Genomic DNA, 18,268 nt, shown 5'->3' with positions numbered 1-18,268 from the left:
AATTTGAGACATTAAAAATGACCCATTTTTAAGGTGTCCGGTTAATTTTGTACCCCAGTGTATTATACAGGGCAATTCAACAAAACTAAAAGGAGAAAACTAGCAATGAAAGTAATCAAAACCGATAGAATTTGACTTGAACTTTAAAATGCAGTAAGCAGAATTGCTATTTTATTTTTCAATCAAAAGATATTCGGGTTCAAAAATTGCAATTTTTCGATTTTTTGAAAGTTTAACCACGTTTATGTCGAAAACTATGCATCCTACGAAAAATCTTGTAAAAACATTTTTTGCTTAGAATGATCCAAAAATACAAAACAATGTTTTCCTCGTGTGATTCCTCAAGTTCTTTGTTTATAACAATCTTATCGACATCCGGATCGACTGTTACCCAAAAAATTCGTGTTCTACGGGTCAAAATACATATAAAAACTTGGGTAAGTCCATCTGAATTAAGGAGGCCGTTGTACCCCCACTGGCGACAGGACTAATGTTGATAGTCAGTGAAGGCGTTTACTTTATTTAATAAACACATTATTATACAGGGTGTCCCGAAAAGATTGGTTATAAATTATACCACAGATTCTGGGGTCAAAAATATGTTGATTGAACCTAACTTACCTTAGTAAAGATGTGCACATAAAAAAAGTTATAGCCCTTTGAAGTTACAAAATGAAAATAAATTTTTTTCAATATTTCGAAAACTATTTTTATTTTTTTTATTGAAATAGAGAAATAGAGATTTTTTATTGAAAATAGACGTGTGGCATTCTTATGGCAGGAACATCTTAACAAAAAATTATAGTGAAATTTATGCACCCCATAAAAATTTTATGGGGGTTTTGTTCCCTTAAACTCCCCTAAACTCTTGTGTATGTTCATATTAAATTATTGTTAAAGTATTATCAGTTAAACACAGTGTTTCTAAAACTTTTTTGCCTCCTAGTACTTTCTCGAAAAGCCAGTTTTTATCGACATATTTTAAATATTTGTCAAATCCACCACCTATTTGTATATGGTTAAGTACGATTATAGAGACCTGGTAGTAATATGAAAAATCTATAATTTACATTTTTATAATATGAAAATATACTAAGAGGCAAAAAACTTTTAAAAACACTGTGTTTAACTAATGGTACCGTAATAAAAGTTTAATTGGAACGTACACAAACATTTGGGGGGTTTAAAGGAACGAAACCCCCATAAAATTTGTATGTAAACATATTAAAAAGAAGCCGCATCTCGATAAAACTGGTTTATCGAAAAAAAGACTAAGAGGCAAAAAGTTTTTAAAGAAAATTGTGTCTAACTATTGGTACCACAATAATAATTTAATTGAAACGTACACAAAAGTTTGGAAGGGGTTTAAGGGAACAAAACCCCATAAAATTTTTATGGGGTGCACAAATTTCACTATAATCTTTTGTTAATATGCTCCTGCCATAAGAATGCCACATGACTATTTTTAATAAAAAAATCTCTAATAGTTTTCGAAATATTGGAAAAAATTTATTTTCATTTTGTAACTTTAAAGAGCTATAACTTTTTTTATGTGCACATTTGTACTAAAGTAAGTTAGGTTTAATCAACATATTTTTGATCCCAGAATCTATGGAATAATTTATGACCAATCTTTTCGGGACACCCTGTATATTATACTGAATACTTATTCAATCAAATGTTTGTTTTTTTTATTAAAATCATTTAAATATAATTTTTCCAACTAGTTTTTTTTGTTCATATATTTCTTTTTGACAAAGAAAAATAAACTCATAAAATAAACTAGCACACCATTGTTGTAGTATGTAGTAAGTATCCTTACGGCCACCAGTTGATAGATCCCGATGATGTATCAAGTATTGGCTGTGATCTTCGCTGGTATCGTCAACTAGCGGATTACTAGTGCAACTTCAGTTGGAAATTTAATGAGAAAAATTAATGAGAAAAATTCGTATCGTGTAATATTTACAACGCAAACAAGTAATTTATGATTCATTATGATTATTTTTTTAAGATTTTACTTATTATTTTGACGTTACTGACTCCGAATATTAGTTTCCTTCTTTCGTACTTCCGATACTTTCATAAGTATCGTGTAGATGGCGATAGAGTAATAGATTATTTATATTATAAAATGTTAAAGAAACCAAATTTCAGTATTTAAAACGTAAGCATATTTAAGGTAAAAATATATGCCAAAAATTTCAATGTTTTGCCAATGATTTTGACGTTTATGTTAAATTTGCAACCGAAGTTCACCGACTTGTCACTACTGGCGCTCACGAACTTTTCAGTATCCTCTCTACCAACGAGCTCACAGCGGATAGCCAGTGATGTGGAAGAGAGAGATAGCCAAGTTCTGGATCTATTATTTATTTTCACGTCATTGGGTGCTACAGTGTATATATTTTGCTCTACAGGTTATTTTCGGTCAAAATATTAGTAGACTTTAGATTAAATTCTTCTTCTTTAAGTGCCGTCTCCTAATGGATGGTTGGATATCATTATCACTATCTTCACTTTATCTACCGCTGCTAGAAGAGTTCTATGAAAGTACATTTAAACCAGTCCCTTAAATTCTTCAACTATGACACTCTCCTTCTTCCCATACCCCTTCCGCCTCTTATCTTTCCCTGTATTAAATGGATTTAATTCCCTGGATTAAATAGAAACACTAAATATATCAAAAAATTTAATAAATAAAAAATTACATTAAAATTTAATACATGAAACATAAACACAGTATGTTGCCAAACATTTTTATACATCAAATAAAAACCTACAGCAACATACAGGATGTATGTAATACAAGTTCCTTAAACCAAAAAATATATGTTAACAGATCGTTAAAAATAAAGTCTAATAAATCAAAAAATGTACTGCTCATCGTGTTAGGTATTTGCTATTGTTTTTTGAATATCAAATAAAAATTGTATGTGTTTGCCCTACTTGCATGTATTTTTTAATACTTCTATTAATTTTTGGAAGTTTACTTATAATTTATATTCTTCTGAATATATTATTGTTCTTTCTTATCATAACGCATGTTGGCACATTAGTCATGTTTAAAGTTTACTTTCAAATAAAACTGATATCAAATACTATTGACTGTAATACATACAACTCTTGACATTTCCCATTACATTTGAGGAAGCAAACAATATAGCGCCATCTAGTGGTGTGCGGTGATAACCAGAGCAATCTAACCTTACATTCATAAAATTGCTTTTGTTTTTGTATAAGTGTTTGAACTATGTATTTTTATTTTTATTTAATTTAGCAAAATTAGCTCGTTATTCAAAAATTAAAAAAAATTTAATTTGGATGTTTACGTCAAATTTTACATTTTCAAAACGTAGTTTCACTTCAAGCCGACAGTGGCGCTAGCGCGCTAGTGCAACGTGCTTCCAGATTTCTGTGGGAGTTGGATGTATTACAGCCAATAGTATTTGCCGATATACATATACTCTAAAATTTGACATTTATTATTATTATTATTAAAAACTTAAGTACTCGTAATACTTATCAGTTTTATTGTGCGTGAAAGGAAGTGAAAGGAAAATGATAAAAAACTTGCTTAAAAAACTAATAAAAAATTTATATGATGGAATGGAATAGAGAGTTATGGAAAAGTCAGGAAAATTGGCATTGTTCTTAAAGTGCTGTAGAGACATAGCAACCTACAGTTTAAGGTCGGATGTGAACAACTAAGTACCAAAGGCGGATACACTCTTTCTGAGTTACCTAGGCCGCTCGGAAATCGACATTACAGACCTCAGACCATTTTTCAAACTTGTATTCTGAATATCTCAGAAAGTATAGTATCTACTACAACAAAAATGAATTACTGTTTTTAACTCAATTTTCTGCAATTGTTTATGAAATTAGTAAATTTACGTATGCTGAAAATTTGATTTTACAATTATCTCAAAAACAATGCGTAAATAAAAATACGATACCTATTCTTTAAAATTGGAAAATTAGAAAATTTTCGAAACTTTGTCGAGTTATAAATTTTTTATGTTTTAAATAATTACTAATAATTGTTTAAAAAATTATTCTATAAAACATTTAATATTTTAGTCTAGAATTAAAGCAAAAAATAGTTCATTGTTAGTTTATAATTTAGTGTGTAAATGACAATAGAGAAGAAAATATTGTTATTTTTTTCGAAAAAAAAAGAAAATCAATGAAATGCTATTGTAATACTTTAAGATTTTATTAATTTTTAAATAATTTAATTTTTTTTTAATCTTTACCACATTGAAAAATGTATATTAATGACATTAATGTTAATACAAGAAAAGATTATATTAATTCATGAATATTTTTATCATAAAAACATTTTCTAAGAGTTCTACAGCCTCGCGTGGTTTTTAGAAGTGGGCAACTCTTCTATATATATAAAAAATAGTAATTTATACAACAATTTTTTTTTAAAGATTTAGAGAAACCATTCTTCTTTAAAAAAAATCTAATATTACAACCAATTCTAAACATATCTCAACTGGACTATCAGAGCAGGGAGAAAATATTCACAGATTTAAGTTAACCTTGGAATGTTTTTTTGTAGCGATTAAATAAAATAATTAAATTAATAAAACAAGCACCAATTGTGACTTTTGCAATATAAAATATTGTTTTAAAATAGAGAGGTAGATACCTGGAACAAGAACTATTACTACAAATTCTCAGTATAGAACTAACGAATAAAAAAGAAATATTGCTTTATGAAGAGAAAAAGTAAATTAATAAGACATATGTTTATTATGAAGAAATTAAATAACTTTTAGTTGATTTTGAACTTTGATTCTATAAAGTAGATCATAAAATCTATGTTTTTGTGCAACATGAGACGTCAGACAAGAATGTGTTGTTTTTAATATATCCGGTTCTTTTCCCTTTAAATTCTTACAAATAATTCAAACACGTTATTATAATAGAAATACCTGATTCTATGATCACTACATTTTATATCTATATGTAGTTTAATACAGTTAGAGGAAAAACAAAGATTACATTTTTTCGCAGTTAGTGACAAAAATAAATGTTATTATTATTTTAATATAGTTTAAAAATGTTCTAAAACTTGGATCTTTACTTTAAAATAATATTTTTGGATATATATGATTAATATCACAGATACAGGGAATATGAAAACTTATTAAGGTTTTAAGATTATTTCCAAAATATATAAACATATCAAAGCAAGAGGAACCACATTACATGAGGCGAAGACTATACATTCTTGGTATAATAACCAAATGTCACATTTGCTTCAAATGAGGTAAGCAGAAATTTTTAAAGCCGCAATCTGCAGCTTTTTATTACTAAACTCTTCAAAGTCTTTATTTATTAATAATTTATTATGTTTTGGTTTCTATTTCGCCATTTATTTTTAATCATAATTTTATTATGTTATTTCTTGAAGAAATGTTATAAGACATATAATAAACTATTTAAAAATTTGATACTATAAGTCAATTTTTTTCATGTACTTAATAGTATAAACTAACTAAATATTTCTATATTTGTTGTATCAAGTTGAAAACAGAAGAAAAAAAAAATGTAATTTTTAAATAGTATTCGCCTCTAACTGTATTAACAAAATGCGGATATATCTTACGAATAAACACTCAAAATGAATAAATGTATAAATATAAACTGTATAATATAAGTTTGTAATAGGAAAGCATGATGTACATGCCTCGATACAAATATATGACAAAGTCTGTGCCTAATCTACATTTTTTATCATAATTAATAATAATAAGGTATACATAAATAATATACTTATAGTTGATATCATTCTAATGGGTACTAAGTTGACCCAAAACGCGATAGTAGATTTTTTATTATCGTTTTCGTATTTTTTCGTTTTATTTCAAAAATGCTACCTATATAGCATACTGGATATGTTTCTACAAAATGTACACATCACGTAAGACACTGGGTTATATTAAACATTTAATATGATTTTATAGATAGTTATGTTAGTCCTCTCCTTATTATTAATTTATGTCGTTATTAATACCCCAAAACTTTGAGCTATCATGAAATATATAGAAAAATATCAGATGAGAATATCTAAAAAAAGGGCGAATTAAAACTGAAAAGAAGTAGGCAGAACAAAAGTAAAAGTGTCTATGAAAGTAATGACAAAACACTGGAAACCATGAATAGATTTTTTATTATTCAGTTGTTATAAAGGAGTGCGTTGTTTTTTAATCTTATCAATAATCTTGAGTACTGTTCCGTCATTAACTCCGTTTTTTATCAACATAAATTTATTGCAGTTGTGTTAGTATGTAAGTAGATTGGCGGTACTTAATCAACGGTAAAAAAGAGTATTAGATTTAAAGGTACATATATAGCACTTGAAGAGGATCCACTTGAAGAACAACCAAAAACAACACCTACCGAAAAGAATGTAACAAGAATATACATAGTATGGTTCAATACTAATGATAATGACACTCATCTATTTTCCATAGTCTTTCCAAGTCAGACGACTCTCAAGGACTCACATTTTCACTTCGAGCTTATTCAAGTATTCCTTGCTCAGTAGCTCACAAATTTTTGGAATGGTGAAGGAATTCACCAGGACAAAGACAGACGAAACAGTTCATTACAGAACATTTGCCAAATTTACGGCAGACCTAATAAGCAAAGACAGGAAAAAAAGCCATCGTAGGTCTGCTAACAGGGCACTGTAAGATGCTGAATAGGATCTTAAAGCTGATGGGATTGTGAGATAATGACCTGTGCCGATTCTGTCACCTGGAAGAAGAAACATTCTATGTCAGTGTGACAGTCTGGCAAATGCGTGGTTCTTTACATTAGGAGAAGAAAATCCACCGGCAAATAGCTACATGGAAGGTTCAGTCTCAAAGCTACTAGATCTTTTAATAAGGATCAGGCTAGAGAATGTAATCTAGGACTAGAGGGCCACAATATATCTGAAAAGGTCGTAGTGGAATAGGCCAAAAGGCCACCTCTTTAAATCTATCTATCCATCCTTGCTCAGAATTCCCGATTTCTACACCATAAATAATAGCGGGTTCTTTTAAAAAATGCACCAAAGCAACCCATTCCTACTTTTATTCTCCAAATGTATTAACTTTTTTATTTAAAGTGAAGTCTCGAATATACAATATAATATTCGTTTCATGTTGCTGGCCACAATTCATGACGTCTCTATGTTTCTATTGATTCTACGAATTTTAATCATCAATATTCTTTTCTAGACAATTATAGTTTTTATTAATTCTATCTTAATCATTTTCTCAATGTTTCTTGATATGTATTTTTATAATTGTCTTAAATATAACATGATGGTGAAACAACAAATAAAGAGTTGTGACTGCATAGCTTCACTGAGGTGGCATAAGGATGCTGAAATAGCTATATGGAGATGGTGGTCCAACTCTGAATCGAATATAAACAAAACCTGCCTTTATCAATAATAAAGAGTTCAAACTCATCTACCTATTAAAAACAAACTTTTGAGATAATTTAGTGATGGTAGAGCATCACAAAAACAAAACAAAAATAAGTGTTACCGCTGTATTTGTAAAGTCATAAATAGAAAATCCTTGAACCAATTAAGACCCCTTGCAGACGTCCATGACGTGACTTGACGTATTCAACCATGAACTGGTTGAAAATGAATAAAACATTGCAATAAACGAAGGTAGGATACCTGGGACAGATCTCGTAAGCGTATTACTCTGAATATAAATATATTGCCATCATAATAACAACCAACTGTGTACCAATGAAAGCTGAGTTTTACAGAAGACACTCATCATTCTTGGTTCTAGAAACCTGTTCTTGTGTGGGTCTTGATCTGTTCCAAGATTAGCTTCAATTAATTCCTATACTTCTCCTTGGTTTTCGGTTTGGAACTCTTAATGCCCAATGGTAGTGTTCCTCTACTTGGTTATTAAATATTGCTTTGATCTGATTCAACTTTTGGTTATAAACTACTTTAGTTATTCTTTTTACATAATCTAGCCATAATGACCTCTTTATTTTGAAGGATCGGTTAATATTCTGTTTAAATTTTTTATGCGTATGTGAGGATAGGTGTATTACTAGATCAAGGTCACATTTACCTAGGATCGAAGAAAAAATAAAATGGAAGATCACGGGAAAAATTAGCCAATAATCAAAAACAGAGTGAAAAGTTGGACAAACAAAGTGAATATTAGACATTGGACTCTCGGAAATATGAGAAGAAGAAAATCTAGAACGTTCAAGTAAGATGAATTATTATAAGTTTTGTCAAAAAAATAAAAAAACGTACACTTCTCCAAGATATTAACGCACCATCTTAAAAATTAATTATTTTTAATGACTCGAATTTCCTAAACCGACAGTTAGTTGCTAAATCTTTCAATTTATGTATGTATCAGCGCAAATAAGGTGCGAAAAGAATATATTAGTATTTTTAGTAAATATATTTATAATTTTTGTGGCTTTGTCATCGTGATTGTAATGATATCCGAGAAGTAATGTAAACAGAGCGGTGGTACGTTATTGGTACAGCATTCGACTACAGATCGAGAGGTCCCATGTTCAAATCCGGACAATTCATATTCCTTTTTTTTTCTTTTAATTTTTGATATTGTTTTAATAAAGTTTTTTTGAAAGTGGTAAGTATTAAAATTAGTTTAATATTTAAATAAAATACAAATAAAAGTATATTTATTTCGTTGAAATCATATAATAGAAGTATAACTTCTTAGGTGCGTACAAAGTACACATTTTTTTAACATGTTATAGTTTTATTCGTTATTTTAACATGTTATTTGCGGACATGTGTTTAAAAAGCAAACTGTCATTATTTTTTCATGCAGAATTGCCCCTTAAAGTTTGCCATACTTATTTGAAAACACCCTGTACTGACGAAACACAAGGCTACTTGTTAGTACCTACCTTTTTTATTATCCAATATAAGCGAATGAATTAAAAAACATAATGTTAAGAAAACATGAGGCTATAGTTGGGTTTTAAATTCATTATTTTATAAATATTAGAATATTCAACATGGACACGCGAACTTTGAGAAAAAATCACAATTTGATTGGTACACCCGGTATACAATGACAATTTACCTGTCCAGCAACAATATTATTACAGCGATATTGTTAAAGAATAATACTATAACAATCACTTAAATCCGACACCAGGTTTAGGAAATTCGAGACGTGAAAAATGACTTATTTTTAAGGTGGTGTGGTGCGTTAATTTCTTGGAGAAGTGTATATTAGTACAAAAAAATTACGCACACTTTCCGTATGATATATTATTAATTTATACATATGAAATATTTCTTTTTAATAAGAAAACGATACATCAACCCTAAACTACCTCATTTTGAGTGAGTTTTATGGGTACATCTGTATTAAATACCCATAACGAATAATGCACACGTAATACAAATACTGAGAGTGGAGCAAATAGATTCTGTTATATGCAGGGTGATAGAGATTTTTTAAATAAAATAACTACCAGGAATGAATAATGGATTTTGTCGATATTTAACACTATATTTCTAAAAAATACTTCCATCACGATGTGTGACTCTATGGGATGGTTTTATTAACTATTTCTATGTATATTACAGATTGATTGGATAAAATATGAGCGCAAGTAATTACATCTTCTGATTGAATTTGATAATGAAACTGAAACCATTACATTTTTGTTGATTTTGGAAAGTACCTTAACATTATTATCTAGAGATATAGTTTTAGTTAAATTTGATAATAGGTGCTATTTATCCTCGTGTTTTATTCGCGATGTTAAGTCAAAACGACGAGTTCTCATGGATTTCGGCCGAAATAGTTTCTTGGAGGTTTGTAATACCAAAACATGAGCGCGCATACATTTGAAACAAATAATATTCATTACTTACGTTTACGTGTTTTAAATTAATTCAAGTTTTCGATTCCCTTCACCGATATATTTAATAAATTGACTAAATGTCACGAAATACGGACTTGAAAATTCAAATCATTTCGATTAATCGATGGGATTACTAACCTTTTCAAACATATTTCATACCATTCATTAAGCAATGCTAAAAATATATAGTAGATAATTTAATAATCTTATAAAACATTGTGATATAATTATGTACAATGTGTACATATCTTGGTGTAAATAACATAGTTATGCTTTTATACCATATGATAATGAAAATAAGTTTAGATTTTTAATTAAGTATCGTTAATATAAATTACTTACTTCCAGTAATGTAATTGTCTTAAAGTGTGAGTGTGAAGATTTCATGTTAATCATTTTATATTACTTAACGATTAATTTAAACATGTAAAATTTAAAACAGTTAAAAATAAAAAATACTCCTTGTTTGCGCGCTCATTTTTTGACATTAAAAACCTCCAAGAAGCCGATATCCACGAGAGGTCGTCATTATGACTTACATCGCGAATACTCATCGCAAAAACTTTTTTGATTGCTATCGGCAACAAAAATTTGACTTATAGTCAAAATAAAAAGTTAATGCGATTGGTGCATTCAATTCAGTTATATTCGAAATAAAATTATGAAAAAGATGAAAATAATACACAGATACACTTCTTGCTTAAAACAGAAGTGCTGCAAAAGTTTTAAGTTTGAAAATTGGGAGAATTAAATACATTACAAGAACAATATCCCTGAACTTTTCAAAAACATTTTCTAAATCACATTTTTTCCCTGTCTCATGTTCAAATTCAGTGTTTTAAACTACAAACATTTTTAACTCATATTTTACCTAAAATGCATTATCCACTCCTGTTTGGCTTCTTTCACCCTAGTAATCTACTTGCGGCTCATTTTTTCGATTTATATGTCACACCTGATATGCCAATTTAACTAACTTGAACAATGATGCACACAAGTGCTGGTTAGTTACATCTTCATCTTTTTTAAATATAAATGTTGAAATATCTGTACACATTGTTTATTTTCCCGGAAATTTTATACAAAAGGACGTACCCAGGCACTTATAAGCTACAAAATGCATGTAGAATAATAAATTCAACTACAAAAATATCTATTTGAAAGTATAATCCACAGATAAAGAAATTATTTTTCGGTTTTCATCGATTATTTAGCAATCATACGGTCGTATTTCTTTTTATAAAAATTTATTTTTGCGCAATGACACGTGATAACATTAAAGGGGTAGAAAGCGTCTCCAATAGCATCTTCTACTCAAATGCCAACCTCGCCTTCAAGTGGTAAACTCAACTGTACCCGGACTGCTGGGGCAGTTTACCACTGAGTGACATACACGGACACCTCGAGCGGTAGTCGTCAACAAATGGAGTGGTCGATTGTTGACTGCTCGAGCAGTTGACTTTATGTCGCAGTCGAATCATGGATTCTGACTAGGAAGCACTGCTTATGATGCTTTTGACAGAACTGCTGCTAGCGCAGTCAACAGCTCGAGTAGTCAGTGTATGCCTTGCAACCGCTCGCGAGCTTCGACAGCACGATGGAATTTCATCGTGATGTTGACAGTTTGAAGCGGACGCGTCTGCTCGAGCTGTCGTGTGTATGGCAGCGAATATAAGAATATAGTTTATCGCGCGGTGGCAGCTTCAAGCAGTCGATCTCAACTGCTTGAAGCTGTCCGTGTACGGTCGACCTAAGATAGCAAACGAGGCTATAGCGACGGAGTATGGGCGGTACAACCCTAACATCACAAGCCTGGAGGAAATACCTTGATGCCGAACACCTGGAATAAACCGAGTCTGGTCCAGAAGCTATCACCAGCAGCCCTGGCACTGAACTTGCAAACTAGCAAATAACCTATACAGCTTAAATTTGTTTTTTGGAAATGCTACAAACAAAATAGAAACCGGACGGTTTAATGGACCACGACTTATGCTACGGAATAAGGAAACGACATTAACCTTAAAATTTGGAACTTGGAATATCCAACCCATGCTACAAGCAGGCAAAATGCAAAAGAACTTCCCAGGAACTGCAGAAGTACAAAGTAGACATAGCAGCTCCTCAGGAGATCAGATTAAAAGGGCATTGATGCATAAATAAAAAGGAATAGTCTGTATTATAGTAGAGCAGAATTACAAGGAAAATGAGGACTGGGTTTCACAGTAAACGAAAAATTTCGCAGATCGATATTGGGTTTCACACCAATCAATGAAAAAATATGTACAATGCGTTTAATGGACAAATCCCACAATATTACAATCGTTAATATCTATGCCCCAAAAGAACCAGAAGAGGAACCAGCAACCGAGCAATTCTATGACGAACTCTAGATTGAATGTGAAAGAGTACAAAAGGGAGATGCAATTTCAACATTTTTTACTTTTTCAGTTATTGTACAGTTTTCATTCATCATAAATTGTTAAGAGCAGAGGCAGCTATCGTCCTCAGAGGCAGCTATTGCCCGTTAGGAAGCTTAGAATACCTGTGCATGTCTATTGTAGTAATTCGACTAAAGAAAATATGTTTTCGTTTGCTGCATTGATTACAAAAAGGCTTTTGACAACATCAGACATGAACTAATTGATACAGACGTTAAACGAAATTGGGCTACAAAAATGTAACAAATGATGAGCTCCTAAGAAGAGCTAATATCCAAAGAGGATTGTTAGATCTCGTTAAACAGCGGAAAATTTCATACTGGGCCATGCATCAACACGCTACATAGCGTACATCACCCAAAGAAGAAGATTATAGTAATTCATGGTATACAGTCATGTCTGCTATTTTTGAGCAATATAATAGGTCTTCTGGTAGTTCCTCTAGTACGTTGCGCCAATTTTTCCCGTGTTTTGCTGACGTCTGTAATACGTTACATGTTTTATTTCCTCTTCATATCTTTTCTATATTCCTTCACATATGTTTTGTGGTCTGTCTACTTTTCTTTTTATCATTTATCTATGACTGATCGGTTTTCTGTAGAGGTTGCGTATTGATTTCCATTAAAAGTGATATCAACTGTAATGTGGTTATCAACTTATTTGATATTATGTGGAAATTATCTGTAAATATTGCACTTGAATGTTTCGCCCTGTAATAAAAAAGTAAACCGTAAAAAATACACTGTCGAACCACTAAACTTTCCCCGTATTAACGAAAAATAGTCTCATCATCAACAGGAAAAGTTAATATCTCATTAAAATTAGTAAATTTTTGACTGGATTGTTTTTTGTAGTTGAGTGTATTATGACTATTAGACTCCTTTCTAAGAGAAAAGCATATTGCGCAAAAACCAAAATTATCATGGCAGCAGTATAAAAGTTATTTCAATTATTATATCAGTGTCCAAGTTAAAATGTGACCGACATATCGATATATAATGAACCGTATTGATTAAAGCACTATAAATAGGACTGCAATATTAAAGTCAGTGCAGAAGACTGTCCAGCAGGACCGGTGATATGTTCCTAATACTACACTACCATTGCCAATATTCTACTTTACATATAGTGCGTAAAAGAGGAATCAATCTGGATCAAACTTTTTTTAATAAAACCTAAAATTCATCATGTAATCTTCGTAACTGGACAATGTTGATGTAACCTAAGCTGTGGTATTTTTTTATCACTATTGATTTTAATGTATCAGATTGCTCTAGTAGTACAAAATTCCAAAACAACTAGTTCTTTTAACGTCATACCCTACTCATAATTGTTACTCTCAAGTGTACACAAGAGCAGGTTTGTCTCTGAGTGAAAGGTTGAAATAGTGTTTAAAAATATAAATACAGATACGTTTTTCTGAAGAGTAATCTGTCAGCAAACCAAAAGATAGATTTGAAATGGTTTTCAATATTTTTTATATCAAATTTAATTTTTAAAATTACTATTCGAGTCAAATAACTTGTCAACTATAGGCAGTCTGTTTACTTAAAAAATATAAAACTATTTGATTGTCTCCAATTTAAATTTAATATCGAAAACATTTCATTCAATTTAATACCACAGCTGGACATAACAAATAGGACTATAGCAATCAATGATCTAAAAAAATACCTACCTTTCTACGAGACTAAATAATTTTATATTTTCTTGGCATTTTCTATACAATAGTCTTGTAAAACAATACTGATTTTTTAAATACACGACTGGACAAGAGGCAAAATATATTTTTTTGTTTAATTTTTAAAGTAACATTTTGAGAAAAATGCATATTTAAAAATTGACAAATATGACATCGGGCAAAAATAATCTTTTCAGTCGAATGATACTATACTCACCGGCACGAAAAACGGACATCCCACAAAATGGGTCATTTTTGATGGCTCGTATTTCCTAAACCTGTTGTCCGATTTAAGTGTTTTTTTTTAATATCTTATAGCCTTGTTCTTTAATAATATCGCTGTAATAATATTGTTGCCAGACAGGTAAATTTTCATTGTATACCGGGTGTACCAATCAAACTGTGTTTTTTTCTAAAAGTTCGGAACACCCTGTGGAATATTCTAGCATTTATGCAATTCTAAAATTAAAACCAAACTATAGCCTCAGATTTTCTTAACATTCTGCTTTTTGATTCATTAACCTATGTGGGATGATAAAAAAGTTAGGTACTTTAACAACTAGCCATGTTCTTCATCGATACAGGGTGTTTCTAAATAAGTGCGACAAAATTTAAGGGGTAATTCTTAATGAAAAAATATATAATATAATAAATAAATATAATATAATAACTTTTTGTTTTGTAAATACATGTCCGCAAATGCTTCGTTTCCGAGATACGGGTTGTTGAATTTTTTCTTACAAACTGACGATTTATTTATTGCTCTAAAACCGGTTGAGATATGCAAATGAAATTTGGTAGATTTTAAGAAGTAGTTATTGCTCATTTTTTGACGTACAATTAAAAATTTTATATTTACCATTGGCGTGCATACGGGTAACATGACCGGGTAGTATGACTAGTATGCACGCCAATGGTAAATATAAAATTTCAAATTGTACGTCAAAAAATGCGTAATAACTTTCTCTTAAAACCTACCAAATTTCATTTGCATACCTCAACCGGTTTTAGAGCAATAAATTAGAGCAATTTGTAAGAAAAAATTCAACATCCCATATCTCGGAAACGAAGCATTTGCGTACATATGTTTATAAAGCAAACGGTCATTATTTTTTTCATGCAGAATTGTCGCACTTATTTAGAAATACCCTGAATTGATGAAGTACAATGGCTAGTTGTTAAAGTACCCAACTTTTTTATTATCCCACATAAGCAAATGAATCAAAAAACAAAATGTTAAGAAAACCTGAGACTATAGTTGGGTTTTAATTTGAGTTTTTTTTATAAATGCTAGGATATTCCACAGGGTGTTGCGAACTTTTAGAAAAAACACAGTTTGATTGGTACACCCGGTATACAATGACAATTTCCTGTCTAGCAACAATATTATTACTGAGATATTGTTAAAGAATATGGCTATAACATAATAAAAAATCACTTAAATCGGACAACAGGTTTAGGAAATACGAGCCATCAAAGATGACCCATTTTTTGGGGTGCCAGTTTTTCGTGCCGGTGAGTGTATAAAGAATTAGCCCACGCGCACACAGAGAGCGCTCAGGCGTTCTGAGTTCTTTGTAGTACTTATATACTAATCGAATAACACACACTGCCAGCGGTCAGCAAGAACGGTCACTGAGAAACAGTTTCGGTGGTCAGTGAGAACTTTTGCGGTCTGGCTTTCTATTCACAGAAAGACAGAGAACGCGAGAACTCTGCTATCTTGGAAATAGAAAAATTATTGATTTAGTTCGAGAAAGGCGTTTTTTATACGATTTAAGTGACAATTATTATAAAAACCATGAAAAAAAGCATAAATTCATATTTAATGTACAGCTGGTTCCAAAAAAAAACTGATACGACTCTTAAAGCGTATTTTGTAGAAAATTGAGCAGTGTATTTTGAAAGATAAATACTTTTTATTTACATGCTGTCACTGTCACTGCCAAATTTTAAAATTTGTCAGATAACTTATTCTGTTCAACCCAACGAACGTCAACACTGATGGAATCGCCATGAAGTGAATTTAATGGCGCCAGGATGAGATAGAAGATAATCAGGTAAAGGAGGGAAGATAATCTCCATCTTTCGTAAACTAACAAATTGACAGTGCTAGTCAGGTACGTCAGGTTTGAAAGCGTATAGGGGAACTTCTCTAAGCAGAAATGGTTGGGAGATTTTTTGGGGTGAAATTATGGATGATTTTAAGGGGTCTGGGAAATTAAATTTGCGAATGTACACATAGAAATGTATATTATACTCTCATATAATCGAAGAAGATAGGACCTATGAATTATTTCCAGGGCCCTCTGTTGATAAGTAGTATAATTTTTGTTTACTGTTCTCTACATTTGACTACTAATTTATTAAAATGCTGCAAAAATTTAAATTTGGGCGATTTGAGGGAATTTCAGTTTCAAAGTGGGGGATTTATAAAATCACATCTGGCAACTCTGGCTGTAGTTGTAGCCAATTTTACCTGACAAATTCTCTGTCTCTCTATGACCTCTCTCTTGTATGCTGGCGCCAATCTCGTTTCACTGTTTGAATGGGACGGGGCCATTCCATCAGTGTTGATAGTTCGTTGGTTCAACCTCAAAAAATGGCTGTTTGTTTATTTTATTATTTATCTGTCATAATAAATATAATATAAATATAATCAGCCCTATTCTGTAACTTTTAACAAATCGAATAGAAATGACCAAGTCGAATCGTAATTACCCAAAATCGGAATGTTTGATATCTATCGCGTCATTTTTGTGTTTGGATCGGTATTCTGTAACTCATATCGTAATCGGAATCTCTGACTTCTATTTCACGCGGTTCTGAGGAGGTGGCAGCCGCGCAGTAACCAGCGAAATTGTGTTCTGTGACCTATTTTGTTACTTGAGATATGACACCGTTGCCATTTCCTCAATGTTTTCATACTTTCTTCATACTATCCTCAAAGTTTTGAGAAGTAAATAAAATATTCGTGTAAATACTGGATGCAAAAAGCTTAAAAGAGGATAAATGGTTTTAAATTAAAGTTAATTAAAATTGATATAAAAAAGAAGATAAACTGATAAATAAAAAAGATAAGTGAAGATAAGAAGTATAAATGCTTTTAAATCAAAGATATTTAAATTGATGTTATTAATTCATTATTATTAATAAATTATTTAAAATTGATATTACTAATAATATGCAATCTTTAAGATTCGATTTCAGTTGAAATAACTGCTAAACAACTTTTCCCAAAAATGGCATCTTTTCTATAATTTGTTCAGGCTATGAGCGTTGACTGATAAATATACAAGTATACTGGTATAATATTTATTTATCAAGCTATTCTTGTGCATTATACCATTGATTGCAATTGTACAAGAAATATACGAACAAAATATGGCAACAATGTGAATGGGAAACATTCAGACGCCAAGTAGCAAATAAATAAGGTTAGGTCCAATTATTCATACTCGTACAACATGTCTAAATGAAATATATATAGTTCTCTAAACAAATAACACCACAGACTAAAAATTAAGCAGCTAAAAAAAGGTACAAATACTATAAATAATTATAAATAAGTAGTATGTAATTAATTATTTTTATATATAAAATATAAACGTCAAAACAAAACAAAATGCGCTTGCGTCAACCACAATTCCGATAATCGGAATCTCATCTCGACAGGGTAAATGCTGTCGAAGTGATTTCTATTCACATTACGATTGTAGAGATTCCGAAGTAGTTATGGAATACGGATTTGGACTATTTCTATTCGACTTGGTCACTTCTATTCGATTTTACTGACTTCTATCATCGAAATGAGTTACAGAATAGGTATGAATGTCAGACCAATCATACACTGCTCAAAATGATCAAATCTTACTAAGAGTCGTATCAGTTTTTTTAGGAACCAGCTGTACCTAGGCTTACCATAATTACGAAGAGCCAAACCGGGACGCAGAAGAGGAAGAGTCTCATTTTCATTTTGCTTTTCGCGGTTTTTCATGGTTTTCATTTGGCACCTCATTTCTCAGGGGTAACTCTAGCTTATTAGAATTTTGAAAAAAGCCTTTTGCCAATAACATCTTATCAAATAGCTCATCAATCGTTATTTGGGTTTTCGATTGAGGTTTTTGCATTTTATTTATATTTTAGTGAAGCTAATTTTTCAAGCAGATCCACTCAAAATCTTCGGCTTCGTTGAAGAACTTTTCCCACAATCCTAAATACGAAATGCAGCGCTCAT

Source organism: Diabrotica virgifera, chromosome 1, assembly GCF_917563875.1.
Source record: "Diabrotica virgifera virgifera chromosome 1, PGI_DIABVI_V3a".
Lineage (NCBI taxonomy): Eukaryota > Metazoa > Arthropoda > Insecta > Coleoptera > Chrysomelidae > Diabrotica > Diabrotica virgifera.
Note: the sequence above shows the minus strand (reverse complement) of the source record.